A 14,648-nucleotide genomic window follows, 5' to 3' on the forward strand; every position below is an offset into this window, starting at 1 on the left:
GTGGCTGGGAGTGCAGTGCCGGGAACAGACTAGGGACTCTCTGTCTCTGGAGTACAACAGGTTGGGTCCTACTTCCACGTTTTTGCATACAATTTTTCTGCCTGAGATATGTCAAGTAAAGGAGGCAGAGTGGGGCAGGAAGAACTTTCTAGGGCACCTTCTCACTGCCCATGAAGAGTGTCTGAGAGATCTATGAACCAAATGAGAGGCAGTGGCCCCTGCTGAGGAGTCTCTGCCCTGGCTCAGCTGTGTTGCCTCCCAGACCACACAACAGACCTCAATGACTAGGAAAGATCCTTTCAAAACCTTTATGTCATGCCATTGCCGAGTGGCCTGGCTGGTATCTTACCTCTTCACAAAGCACCACATCTGCGGGAGAAAGAAGAAATACCTCTCGGGTTCAAATTGTAATACAGGGTTTGGCACTGAATGGGATCATCATTGGGTTGTAATTTTTTTGTTGTTTCTTAATGGAAACTGAATCTATAATATTTTTAACTGGTCAGTAAACTAATCAGTTAGCTAGCTGATTGCCGTATTAGACAGACTTAGAGAAATAAGAAAAAAAATTCACTTGTTTTGGTTTAGGAGAGATTTGAGTTTAGCTTCTCACAAATTCAACTTTAAAATATTTGAGTTTACCTAAGGGAAAATTCTTTCAAGAAAAAAATTATTCCATTTTTTCCAAGAAAAAATTCTGAAAAATTTGAAAAAAAAAAACAACCCAGCGGCAATTTGGAAAGGACACAGAGATCTATTTATTTCAGTTTTCCACTCACCTCCCATCCTTTTGCTTGCCCTTCTTCACCCATTCTGGAGCTCCTACACATTGGACCATGGCCAGAATGCCACCTGTGTGATACTCAGGGATTCACGCTCGTTCAGGACCTAATTTGCACTGATGCCTCTTCGAGGAGTTTTATGTCACCCTCATAGCAGTCCTTCCAGGGAAGCATTACTTTCCCTACTTCTGCACAGATTTGCCGATTTTCCCACATTCACAGAAACTGCACCTTTCAAAGCTGGGTTTCGACACAAGACAGTCTGACCTCAAAACTAGAGATCTTTCCTCCACAGAAACATTCATGAGGTAGCCCAACATTACATGAGGAGCTCTGTAAGGCAGTTTGTCCATTCGGTGATGGGCTGTACTAACAGGACATTTTGAACTTTAACCTCAATTTGAAGATTGCGTTTTTCCTGGACTGTGGACATTTCCCCAGAATGGGAGTGGGGGGCATGGTGTATCATTTCAAGCTCAGTAACTGAACTCAGGACATCTCTGACTGAACTGTGGGCAGCTCTGACTGAACTCTGGTTGTCTCTGTGTGAGCTCAGGCTGTCTCTGACTAAATTGCCTCTGGGCCGGGCGCGGTGGCTCACGCTTGTAATCCCAGCACTTTGGGAGGCCGAGGCGGGCAGGATCACAAGGTCAGGAGATCGAGACCACGGTGAAACCCCGTCTCTACTAAAAAATACAAAAAATTAGCCGGGCGTGGTGGCGGGCGCCTGTAGTCCCAGCTACTCGGAGAGGCTGAGGCAGGAGAATGGCGTGAACCCGGGACGCGGAGCTTGCAGTGAGCCGAGATTGCGCCACTGCACTCCAGCCTGGGCAAAAGAGCAAGACTCCGTCTCAAAAAAAAAAAAAAAAACTGACTCTGACTGAACTCTGGTCATTTCTGACTGAACTCTAGCTATTTTTGACTGAAATCTGGTCATCTCTGACTGAATTCTGGCCTTCTCTGATTGCATTCTGGACACCTCTGACTGAACTTTGGTTGTCTGTGGATGAACTCTGGGTGTCTCTGACTGAACCCTGGGCAGCTCTGATTGAACTCTGATCATTCCTGACTGAATTCTAGTTGTTTTCGACTGAACTCTGATAATCTCAGACTGAACTCTGGTTGTCTGTGACTGAATTCTGGGCATCTCTGGCTGAACTCTGACAGCTTTGATTGAACTCTGATCATTTCTGACTGAACTCTAGTGGTTTTTGACTGAATTCTGGTCGCCTTTGACTGAACTCTGAGTGTCTCTGACTGAACTCTGGTAATTTCTGACTGAACTCCAGTTGTCTCTGACAGTACTCTGGTTGTCTCTGACTGAATTCTGGGCATCTCTGACTAAATCTGGGCAGCTCTGATTGAACTCTGGTTGTTTCGGACTGAATTCTAGTTGTTTTTGACTGAACTCTGATACTCTCAGACTGAACTCTGGGGTTGCCTCTGACTGAATTCTGGGCAGCTCTGTCTGAACTCTGGTCATTTCTGACTGACTCTCTGCATCTCTGACTGAACTCTGGGTGTCTCTGACAGAACTCTAGGCATCTTCAGCGTCCACTCCCTGGTGTGGTGAGCACAGGGTGTGGCCTGGAGCCATTGCTGGACACCCAGGTAGGATTGGTTGGCCCTCTCCCATCTTTTCAAGCTCTCCACCTTCTGTATGTTTTGTTAGCGCCTTAATACCAACCCCTCACACCTTCCTGGCACCCTATGATCCAGTAACGTTCACAACCTGTTCCCACATCTAAGCTCTCCCATGAAGCCACAGGGCAGAAGCTGGTTCCCTGCCAATAAGCCAATAAGAAGTCTTTGAGACCCTGAGCCATTTCTTTTTCTCTTTTTACACTGGTCTGTCTCTCAAACAACTTTATCTCCAACCTTTTTCCCCGTTTGTTGGGATTTTATTATTATTATTTTTTTGATCTGGTAGGGTAGAAGCTAAAAAAAAAAAGTCTCACAAAGAAACTGTAGAAAAATCTGTCACCATCCCTTTCCCCCATCCTGGAGACCTTGCTGTTTTAGACTCTCCAAAGAAACACTTTCAGTTGGTCACACCCTTTGCCAACAGCTGAGCTCGTGGCCTGGTCACGTTTATAGCTCGCCCTGGAACGCTCCATGTGGTGGAGGCTTTGGCGGAGCAAAACCACAAGCCACGGTGTCAACTGGCTAAACACCAACCCAGGTGATGGGGGAGGAGGCTCAGGGTAGACACCTGCACGTCCGCCCACACTGGTGGGAGGGCAGGGGCAGGAGGCCGAGTTCCGGCAGGAAGGCCACTGGGCCCTGGATCAGAAGGAGGGGTAGGGCAGCAGAGGCCAACATCAGCAGCTGGGGCCTCAGCGCGGCTGGGATGCTCTCCAGCAAGGGATTCCTCTCTTGATAATGGAGCCAGGGAAACAAAAAGGGCACGGCCACTGCTCCACTGTGCAGAGCGTGCATTTTTAAACATCAACCACCCTTAAAGTAGCTCTTTGAGAGAGGCCTGGATACAGAAGTGAATATTTTAAAATACTAGGGTTTATCAAGGCACTTTTTAAAGAAAGAACCTGTACAGTCCCCATGGGAGGAGAGGTGCGGTAGGCAGTGCAGCCCCTGGCTCCTGTCTGGCCAGCCCATCCTAGGTCTCCCCTTCCTAACAGTGAAGTCTCCTCTCCAGCAGAGGCACCCTGAAGGTAGAGACAGGAGAGGCATGTGGGAGCCTCCGTGGTGGCATGTGATGAAAGGAAAAGCTAGACAAGGAAGACAGGAAGAAAGGAGGAAGGCACCGTAGGCAGAGGCTGATTTTTTGGGGAGTGTGGCTGGAGCTGTGAACAGTCAGTGCTCCTTCTCTGAATGAATTTTCTGGAAAATCTCCATTTAAGATCCAAAAAAAAAACTAGGGCTCCTTTCTGTCCACCCCTGCAGGCTTGCTAAGTGGTGCCACCAGCAGGACCAGAGGATGACCCTGAGGGCTTCTGTTTCTGAATGCTTAGCCCCACCCTCTTGCCACCCCGAAGCCCTGCACACTCCCCTCTTTGCTCATGGCCAGCAAGTAGCCCTGACAGGTGTCCCATTTGTTTGTCAACGTTGGCTGTGAAAAAATCATGGGGAAGCAAATTATTTTTCTGCAGAGGGGAGTCAGGGATCTGATGGGAAACCCCAGCTCCTGGAAACCAGCATTGGTGGGGACATCTTTGAGAAATAAAAAAGGAAATGCCTGGAAGCCCTTGGGTTGGGGCAGAAAGCCAGTGCCTCAGAGCCAGCCCCAGGAGCTCTCGGGGTGAGGTGAGGAGGAAGCTGCTGTCAGAAACACGCGGCGAGTGTGTGGCCAAAGCACTCCATCCAATAGGTCCCCACGCATTCTAAATAATTAGGCTGACATCTGGGAATGATTTATAACCACAGTTTATTTGATCCAACAATAAAATTGCAGAGTTTGGCAAGGCGATGAAGGCCGCCGAGGCCGAAATGTGAACGTGATATTGTTAAGCTAAAGAAAATGCATCTATAAATCACATTACACATCCTTATGGGGATTGCAGATTAATGTGCTCAAGTTGACAGGATTTTGGACTCCAAAACCAGTTTTACGAAATGGTCACAAGAAAATAAAAATCTAACTAACAAAACAAATTTGAGGAAATTAGGTGGGGATAGGAAGAAAGGGAAACTTAAGGAAGGGCCCACATCTCTGCATGTGTGAACTCTGATTGGGGAGTAAAGTCAAAAGGAGAACATTTTGGCAAGTTGGATTATAATGCTGAGTAGGGTTTATTGAGCATTTACTGTATGCCAGTCACGATGGGCCTTTAAGGGGTATCTCATTTAATCCTCACAACAGCACAGCGGCGTAAGCAGCACATTACAGCTGAGGCAGCTGAAGCATAGAGAAGTGATATCATCCCCCAGGTAGCCCCCTTGACCCTGGTGGAGACAATATTCAAACTGAGAGCCCCCACACGCTCACCTCACAGACTGAGCGGGCAGATGGATTGGAAAGCCTCCGCCATCCTGTCCTCCACACCACCTTGCAGCTGGGCCTCAGCATCTGGGTATGTAGAATGGGGATGATGACGCTCGCCATGTGGACTTGTCATCGGGATAACGTTTAATTTAATCTGATAAAAATACTAATTGACCACAGTGCTCAGTACCATGTTGGATCTCGAGGTATGGCAGCTTCTTCCTTGTTTTTATTCCTCCTATAGGAAGTTAATTGAATTTCACATGACTTGCAGCCAGTGGACGAGGGGTTGACTCACAGCAAGATGCGTGCTATTCTATGTAGGAGACAGGCCATGAGGGCTATCGGGAAACAATCTGAGGCATGGTATTGTCATTCCCTGCCTAGTGGTTTGTTGGGTAATGAGGGACGTTGAGACTTCTACCTTGTGGCAAATCAGCTCAAGGCCTACCACCTGTATCCAGAAGAGCATTCACTCAGGGATCAGCCAAGGTTAATCACAATGGTCCTGCCAATTGGCCTGTTTATCCAATCAGAATAGATATGAGCTGGGAAGCAAAAATGAACATGGGGCATTTGCTCAGTGCCTAGGCCACAAGGAAGACACACAAAGTGTCCCTTAGTCCAGGGCCAGCTCAGCCTAAGAGGGTGAGTCCTTACTTGTTTCCCAGCCTGTCTACACTAAGCTGGAGTTCCCCAGTTCTCACAAATCCATGGCTGGGCATATCCACTCTAGTGATGCTGTTTGCGCTTCAGGGTGGTCCTTAGGATTTCATAAAGCGCTTACCGAAAATTAACTCATATTTTATTGAAAATAAGACCTACACATTGCCAAAAATTCAAACTACATAAAATGGATAGATAAAAAAAATTATTTTTTGTTTTGGAGATGACCACTGGCTTTTATTCATTCTTTCAGGAGTAGTCTACATGTTATCATACATGTTTGTCTCTTTGTGTGATATGCTGTTCTGCCTCTTGCTTTTTATTCAGTTAACAATAGTTAATTTAGTTAACTCCTCTGTATCAGCACATTTAGAGTGATCTCATTTTTCTTCAAGACTGCATAGGGCTCTTTTGCATGACTGGATTATCATAGGGATTCCTGTTTAGCTGAACATCCTGGCTGCTTTCAGACTTTTACCATTATAAGCAATGCAAGCAGCAAGACCATCCAGGAAAACCAAGCCTGGTCTTAGAAGTAGGTTTCTGGTAGCAAAGCAGAGTTTCTTTCCCTGTGGGCACTATGTACCAGGTCCTGAGCCTGGGTCTGGGGATAAGGAGGTGCCTCCTGCAAGCCCTGCCTTGAGGGTGTCTGGATGCGTGGTTCAAGGGCAGCTCTTAGAAACCATAGAAACCAGAACCAGCTTCCAGCCCTCGATTCCAGGCAATCTCCAGATATCCAACTCTTGCTTCCAGCCCTCACTACACTGTTGGTTCCATAGGCCATCCAGAGAACACAGTGGTATTAAGGTGCTAAACAGAAGGTCTTCAGTCCATTTAAGAGATGAGAGCAGAGCTGTCTCTTAGGGTTATTATGAAGATTACTAAGGGCTCAGTGTGTATAGGGGTGCTGACTTTTGTGATGGTTATCAGGGAGACTGACCTGAAAACAGATGCTGTATAATACAACTTGGTGGGTGCCATTACTCAGGGACGAGAAAAGACATGAGGGGTGTTGTTGTTGTTGTTGTTGTGGGGAGTTTGTATTTTATTCTTGAGGAGTAAAGAAAGATTTCACAGAAAGTAAAAGGTTTTGAAGGATGAATAGGAGTTTTCCCTACCTTTAAAAAAATATAATAGAGAGAATTTCAGGATTCCAGGCAGGGAGAATAGCATACTCAGAAAAGTGGAGAGGACATTGTGTGTGTGTGTGTGTGTGTGTGTGCGCGTCTGTGATAGAGACAGAGAGAGAGAGAGAGAGAGAGAAATAGTGGAGAAAGTCACAAAGGGAGTTCAGATGAAGCCTCAGCCCAGGTCACCAATCCTGTTGCTCTGTAACTTTGGGTAGGGCTGTGGCAGCCCCCAGGGGCAGAGGGTACCCGGACAAGATAGCTCTCCCAGGCACCTTTGCTCATTACCAAGACGCTGCTGTGCCAGAAAGTTGTTTCAAAGCCTTTCCTAAACTCCTCTCTCCCCATGCCCTATGCCCTTGGCAGAATAGCACGGCACTTAACAACAGACTCCTGGTCTTAGAAGTAGGGGTTCTGATGCTGGGTTCAAATTCTAGGTCTGTCCCTGGCTAGCTCTTTGACTTCCTGCAAGGTGCTTAACACGGCGTTCTGTCCCAATTTCCTCATCTATAAGATGAGAACAGAATGGCCTACTTTAATGGGTGGCTGGGAAGTCTAAATGGGCTAATCCATGTACAAAGTTTAGAATGCAAAAAAAAGCCCCCCAAAATATTATGGTTACATCACTCTTAATAGGCACTGTAAAGTCTTGTAAGCATGAGGTTCCGGGATAGAGAAGGAAGTAGGAGGATGGGCTGTGAAACAGGCAGTTGTCACATAAGTGCTCCTACAGGGCAGAGAGGAGGGGACAGGATGGTGGAGGAACCAGGGGCCACTCCCCACAGAAAGGGATTTGATCCAGCTCTTAAAGAAGATCGGGCACTGCCAGGTCTGAGTGAGGACACCTGGGGCCAGGTTTCTTCTAAATCTTTCTGTTCTCTCCCATAAGCCGAGGAAGCCTGAGCGTTCACAGCCACCATCTCCGCTTAATCCCGATGCTTTCCTCGCCTCAACGGGCATTTAAATAATGCAGCTTTGGCGGGAGGTGGGATGGGTCTGAGAAACTTCCTAACTCGCTGGCGCCCCTGTATGCAGGTGCCACTGCATAATGATCGGGGCTGGCTGGAAAGAAGAAACTTGGTTCAAAATGTATGAGTTCATTTTTATGTTCTACTGAGAAAATTTATTCAGTGTGACTGCTCAGTAGCGAGTGCCGTAAAACACCTTAATCCCTGGTTGAAGAAAGGTAATGCCTTGACAGATGTGTGCCTCCTACTTTCCTCCCGGCCATGTTTCAACAACAAACCTTTATTTCTGCTTCTCGGCTGTAGCAGGCAAGAGAAAAAAATGAGGAGAGCAATAAAGCAGTCAGAAATCTCAGGAGCCAGGCGGCGATGCGATCGTAATGACAGATTTTTAATGTGGGGAGAGAGATTGACAAGGAAATGTCTTCAGAGCAAACGCTCACCAGATGGAATGCAAACGGTTTATTGGAGTAGAGAGGTGCAGCTGAACCGAAGAGAGGGCGGGTGGAAGGTGGTCTTTCTGGCTGCTGCAAGTAAACATGCCCGAGACAGGGAGAAGGGGAAGAGAAAAGACACGAAAAATAACAAGAGGAGGGAGAAAGGCACTGGGCGAGATCCCAGATAGGCCATTCTGAGAGGCGTTTGGCATCTCCTCACTCCCCGAACTGGAGCCCAGCGTGAGGCCCCAAGAGGCTGATGAGACAGCAGAGGACCACATTTGGAAGCAAGAAGACCTGGATTCAAGACTAGCATTCAACTGACAAAATTCCATTGGATCTTGAAGCCCAGGCGTTGTTCTGGAGCTTCTAGTCCTTCCGACGCTGCAGATGTTTTTGTGTGGCCAACATTTTCAGCATTGATTTGATGGCAGGTCCTGCCTGGACCAGGCACTGCAGACAGTGAGGAGAGGGGCAGCTCTGTCTTTGAGCTCAATGAGATGCACACGTGTAGGATTTATCAATCAGGTCTCTGTACAAAATAATACATTTATTATTAAAATGGTATGTATGGGTGCATATGAAAATATATGCCTATGTATTCATCTATTTACTCATCCATGCTATCTATCTATCCATCCATCACTCTTTAAAATCAGTTTCCTGTATACAACTCATAATATATTTGAAGTGGCCAAAAAACGATAATATCCTCCAATTCGAAATTCTCCAAAGGCATGTGATGTCATTTAAAACAGTCAGAGTAGGAAAACCATTTTATAAAATTCTGCAAAATAATCAAATATTAATAATATATGTGAGTCCAGAGAGATGGTATTACATATAAGGGCCATCTGTTTTTAAGTATACGTACATGTGGTATAAAAGCGCATAAGAATGGCTACAGCAAAAAATAAAATGAACATCGAATGAATCCTGAAGACCATGTGGATTATGCCAATGATCTGAGGCCCTCAATTCGGGAATTCTTCCAATGTTATCATAACCAGCTCTGACCTTGAGCAAACCCTTTCTTTTTTTGTCAGACTCAGTTTCCCCACCTTGTAAAATCAGATGCCCAGGTAACATGATTCTCACCTTTTTGTGACTAACATTTTAGAATGCTAAGTGCAAATTTCTGCCAGTGGATATTCTCAAGGCCAATAGTAACTTTGAAACAACAAAGCAGTGAAATGACATGCAAAAGTGGAATGTGCTTTCACAATACATAATACAATAAAAATACTTTTCTTAAATAATACATGACAGTTGAATTCATCTCTTTGGAAACATCCAATCCAACATAAAGATGCCCCTTTTCAGCACTAAGAGCTGCAGTCCTTCTTGTCCTCGGAAGCAAACAAATGAAACTCCACGTTTCACAGGGATGGCAAATCAAGTTGAAACCTGTTGTTACAGCCCTGCAGAAAATGCAGATCCGTAAGATTTCATGCCAGATGCTGGGTGCCAGACATCTTGCAATAAGGAGGGGAGGAAGAGGGGGGACAAGAAAAATAGTGGCTAAATGGAAAGACAGAATGGGAGAAAGTAAAACTGTACTTCTAGCCATCCTGACTGCATTCTTCTCTGGCACATTGGTGGTACCGATACCTTCTGAGACAAAATTCCAGGGCGAGAAACTGCACCACAAGCCCTGAGAGGTGGAAGGGATTTGTGTGTTAGGATTGGCTTGGCGCAAAGGGGCCTTTCGAATCACTTTGCATATGACGGTATTCTTCAGCTCCATGCAGTGCTGGGGGCATCACCTTCTGAGAAAAAGAAAAAGGGATGACCAACTCAGTGTGCGATAGAAAGTTGTGTTTGTATTTGCGCAGCGTACATCTGGCATGTTTTCTATTCACGTTTCATCCTGCCCGGTCTCATGGTCTCAGAGGAAATCGCCCAAAGCCTCTCCTGTCTCTGTTCAGCCCAGTGTTTCTACTTTTGTCTTAAAACAAATGGCCAAATAAACAAACGATTTGTTTTTCGTAGACTACTGTTCTTCGGAGCTTCCATATTGTCCTGTTAAAATTTACTTCTTAAAAAATTGAAACCCTGTTTGGCTTGGAAAGCTGGTTGACGAAAGACATTTTGGTCTAAAAAATAAACAAGGTGAAAGATTTTAGAAGACAGGCAAAACAGACAGCTGGATTTTTAGAGTACATACAATAGGTTTTATTGGTTATGTTAGAAAGAGAGAAGGAGAGAAAGAAAGAAAGAAAGAAAGAAAGAAAGAAAGAAAGAAAGAAAGAAAGAAAGAGAGAGAAAGAAAGGAAAGAAGGAAGGAAAAGAAAAAAAGGCAATGAAATAAATTCCTCATTTGATTTTGCACCCCCTTTCCAAATTTCTGACAAGAATTTTCAATCCAAAAGCTATTACAAAAAACCTTTTCCAGCCAGGAGCAGTGGCTCATGCCTGTAATTCCAGCACTTTGGGAGGCCGAGGCGGGCGGATCACGAGGTCAGGGGTTCGAGACCAGCCTGATCAACATGGTGAAACTCCATCTGTAATAAAAATACAAAAATTAGCTGGGCGTGATGGCACACGCCTGTAATCCCAGCTACTCAGTAGGCTGACGCAGGAAAATCGCTTGAACCCAGGAGGCAGAGGTTGCAGCAAGCCAAGATCGCGCCACCGAACTCCAGCCTGGCAACAGAGCAAAACTGTGCCCCTCCCCGCAACCCCCCTGCCCCCACAAAAAAAAACGTTTCCCATTCTGTCCTTCAAGAAGGAGCAGTGAACTGATGCCAGGGGGTTTGTATCAGCTCTGCTCCACTTCTGAGATGTGACTGCAGGTTAGCCATTTGACTGACCAAAACCTCAACATGCTTGCCTATAAACTGGGCACAAGATGGGCACTATAGGATTCATAGCAGAATCACATGACAGATGTTTGTAAGTGGGATCTGTAAACCATAAAGCGCCCTACAGTTATGTTCTAATAATTATCCTAAATAATTATCCTAGTATCAGTGTTGATAAGGGAGACAATGTCTAACTTGCTGCTTTCCAGGTTAATTCAGGGTGCATTTACAAATGTATGGAACTACATCTTGATCAAAATAGGCTTGAACAATTTTAGTTCAGAAATAAAACATTCGTTATTTCTCATTGGTAAATATAGCTCCTATGTTATGCCCATTCTCACTTTCCCTTTACCTATGCACAGGACGGAGAAGCTACTTCTATTCTAAGGAGATTAAACAGAGTTTAGTTAGCTTTGTCCTGCTTTTGTTTAGAGGTAGACTCTATCATGGAAATGCTAACCATTGTTGGTGATATTTTTACTCCTCTCCCTGCTTTCTGTCATTTTAGATACTGAGCAGGTAGCAATAGGTTGAGTATTAAACTAAAATCATAGAGAGGAAGATAGTGAGGTTGTGCATTGAAAAAAAATGTGAAGCCAAGTCATTTTGAGTTGATTAGGGCCCAATTCTTACTTTAAGAATTGAGCAAGTCTCCTAAATTTCCTCAACTCTGAACTGAGTACTGGGCTGAAGATGAATCCTAAAGTCTTTTGCTTTTTTTCAGATCTTAGGACATAAGTCTTCTATACTATGAAAAACAAAATCGGGAGAATGACCTAGCACTCATTTTCATTATTGCTTCTAGTTATTAAGAAATCAAATCTTGAGGCTTCCACAAAGTATAAATCCAATGACTTTTTTAGAAGTAGAATCAATAGCTAAGCATTGACTTGATGTATGTATGTATCAGTAATCTCTGCTTCGGTTTAGTTTTGCTTTTATTTCAAAAGTAACAAATGCAAAAAATTTAGAACAAAATCTGGAGACGTGGTGTAAATCCTCCTAGTATTTTAGAAATGTGTAGCTTGCCTATTTCTGCTGATTTACACCAATGGCTTCACACTGCATGCACTGTCATATAGCCATTTTCACTTCTTAGAACATGTTTTTTTTTTTTTTTTTTTTTTTTCCTTCTCCACATCATGAAATACACTGCAGCAACACAATGTTTAGTTATATATTTTCTCTCTTCCCAATTAGAACATAAACTCTAGGAGTGCAGAGATTCCTCGCCTTGTGTACTGCCATGTCCTGATTTAGAAGAGTGCCTGGAATATGGTAGGCCCAAGTAAATATTGTGTGAAAACAGACCCACAGTATTCCATCACCTGTACACACCGCTGCTTATTAGATCTTCCTGCACTATAACTGGATGACCATGAGCATGGGACCCAGTCTATTTTGCTCTCTGCACTGTGTCAGCCCTTGGATCACAGTCAGATCCTGGGTAAGTGCTCTGTGAAACTGCTCCATGAATGGTGAATGAACACCATCTCCCAGCATGAGACTCTACAACTTGCAAGATTTTGCTGCTATAAACAACAACGTGGTGAACATCTTTGTCATTAAATATTTGCTAACATCCCTTAATTTTTTAAGAGTAAATTCCAGGGAAGTATAATTGTTGGGTCAATGGGTGGGTATATGTTTAAGCTTTTGATGCATATTGGAAATTTTCTTCCCAAAAAGTTTTTTTCCTCTTCTATTTTTTAAAAATCATTTTACACGTCCACCAGCAGTATAGAAAATACCTCTTTTCTTGAAGCCTCAGCACCAGTGATGGCAGTTTTCAAAACCTTATTAACTTGATAGATAAAAAAACCATAATTCCTCGATGTCATTTTTCATTTCCTTGACTATAAGATTTAACATTTTTATATATTATTTCTGTGTTTCTTTCTTTCTTTTGTGTTTTGTGTTGTTTTGTTGTTGTTGTTGTTGTTGAGATGGAGTCTTGCTCTGTCACTCAGGCTGGAGTGCGGTGGTGCAATCTTGGCTCACTGCAACCTCTGCCTCCTGGGTTCAAGTGATTCTCCTGCCTCAGCCTCCCGAGTAGCTGGGATTACAGGCATGTGCCACCACACCCGGCTAATTTTTGTATATTTTTTAGTAGAGATGGGGCTTCACATTGTTGGCCAGGCTGGTTTCAAACTCCTGACCTCAGGTGATCTCCCTCCTTAGCCTCTCAAAGTGCTCTGGGATTACAGGCATGAGCCACCATGCCCGGTCTCAGTGTTTGTTTCTTTATTTGTTGATTTTTATTTGATTTTTTTTCTTGCTAAATAAATTCAAATACATAAAACTTTTAGGGCAGTGCTTGTAATGTAGTTAACATTATATACTGTTATTAAAATTCCTATTTTATTATCTTTTCCTTTTAATCAGTTTGTTAGAACTTACATATTATGTATCATATAAACATATTTACATATTATTATTTGACCCATACATTAAAAATATTTTGTCTATTTAGTTTATTTATTTGATAACTATTTCATTTTCATATTGTCACACTTACCCATCTTTTTGTTTTTTGCCTTCTGCCTTTGCAACTAGCTTATTTTTTGAACCATTTAATATACTTTTCAGACTCATGCAATATTTACAGGAGGAATCAAGTTTAGGAAAAAAAAAACAGTAGGCTAAATTATATTATTAAATATAATCCCATTTTGTTTATGCTTTACAATTTTCAAAGCAGTTTAACATATATTTCTCTTGAGTGTTCCAATAATCCTTGCTGTGGTGGATGACGTTAATACACCCATTTTTACAGATGAGGTTAACTGAGATGTGGGTACAAAGGGAACACATATAAATTCAGCAAGGGATCGAGGACTGGCACATATTCTGAATTTGTTTTCAGGATTCTATGCATTTTGGCTTTTTCTTCAAAAACTTGAGGAAAATGATGACGACAATGATGATGATGACAACGATGATGACTAATTCTAAGTTTGATGTCAGCATTGTGGTGATCTCTGGTCACCTTATATTTCCTAAGTCCAAAGTCTACAGGCAGAGTAAGGTCATTAAGCTCTCCTGAGTGCCACTTGTGGGCTAGGTGCTTCCATGTGCATGGTCTTAGTTCATCCCCACTGCAAACCTAGGCAGTCACAGTTGTAATTCCGGGTATCCCTTTTCCTTTTCAATGGGCAGGAACTTCAGACTCCCAGGTGCCCCCTGTGCACCCCAGGACACAATGCTAGTAAACAATAGAGGCGTGATTCCCACCCAGAGAGGGTACATCCAGGACCACAGTTCCCCCCACTTACTCTGCAGCATTGAGTCTGACAACACCAGCCTCTGACTTTGAGTGGCAAATTATAGCCTGGTTGTATAATAGCTCTCCATCTTATTTATTCATTTTTTTGAATTCCTAAAAAAATCATGGCAAGTAGATCAGCATGGCCCCCTGCCCCCCGCACTGTGGAAGTTTGATAATGTATGTCCTAACCGCTTAATTGATTGATTACCTCACTGCAGCTTCCTGAGGTAGCGAATTTATCTCTAATAGCCAGAGTCAGGCTCTGCAGGCAACCGTAGGGGGGACGGGGGTCCCTTGGTGTCGATTTGCTCTTAACTGGAAAGTCATTACCACTTAATACATGTAGATTGTGTTGAAAGAAAATTATGTGTAATGAAATGAGGGAAAAATTAGTCGAGTGTTATGGGCGAAAGCAGATGTTAGGGAGGAATTATGCTAGCAGAGATAATCACCTTCGTTGGTTTTGTGTGTGCTGGGGTGTTAACTGAGGGAGAGGCAGGGGGAGAGTGGAGCGAATGCATTGATCGACGCAGATTCACCCCCTAGAAGCAGCAGTAAAGATTGACACCCCCTGGACTCAGAGACTGGGCTTCCGTAGCTTGTCTCACCCATATCTGTGGCTCTTCCTCCTTGCAGTCTCCCACGATGCCTGG

The sequence above is a fragment of the Symphalangus syndactylus genome, chromosome 8 (genome assembly GCF_028878055.3).
Source record: "Symphalangus syndactylus isolate Jambi chromosome 8, NHGRI_mSymSyn1-v2.1_pri, whole genome shotgun sequence".
NCBI classification, from domain to species: Eukaryota; Metazoa; Chordata; class Mammalia; order Primates; family Hylobatidae; genus Symphalangus; species Symphalangus syndactylus.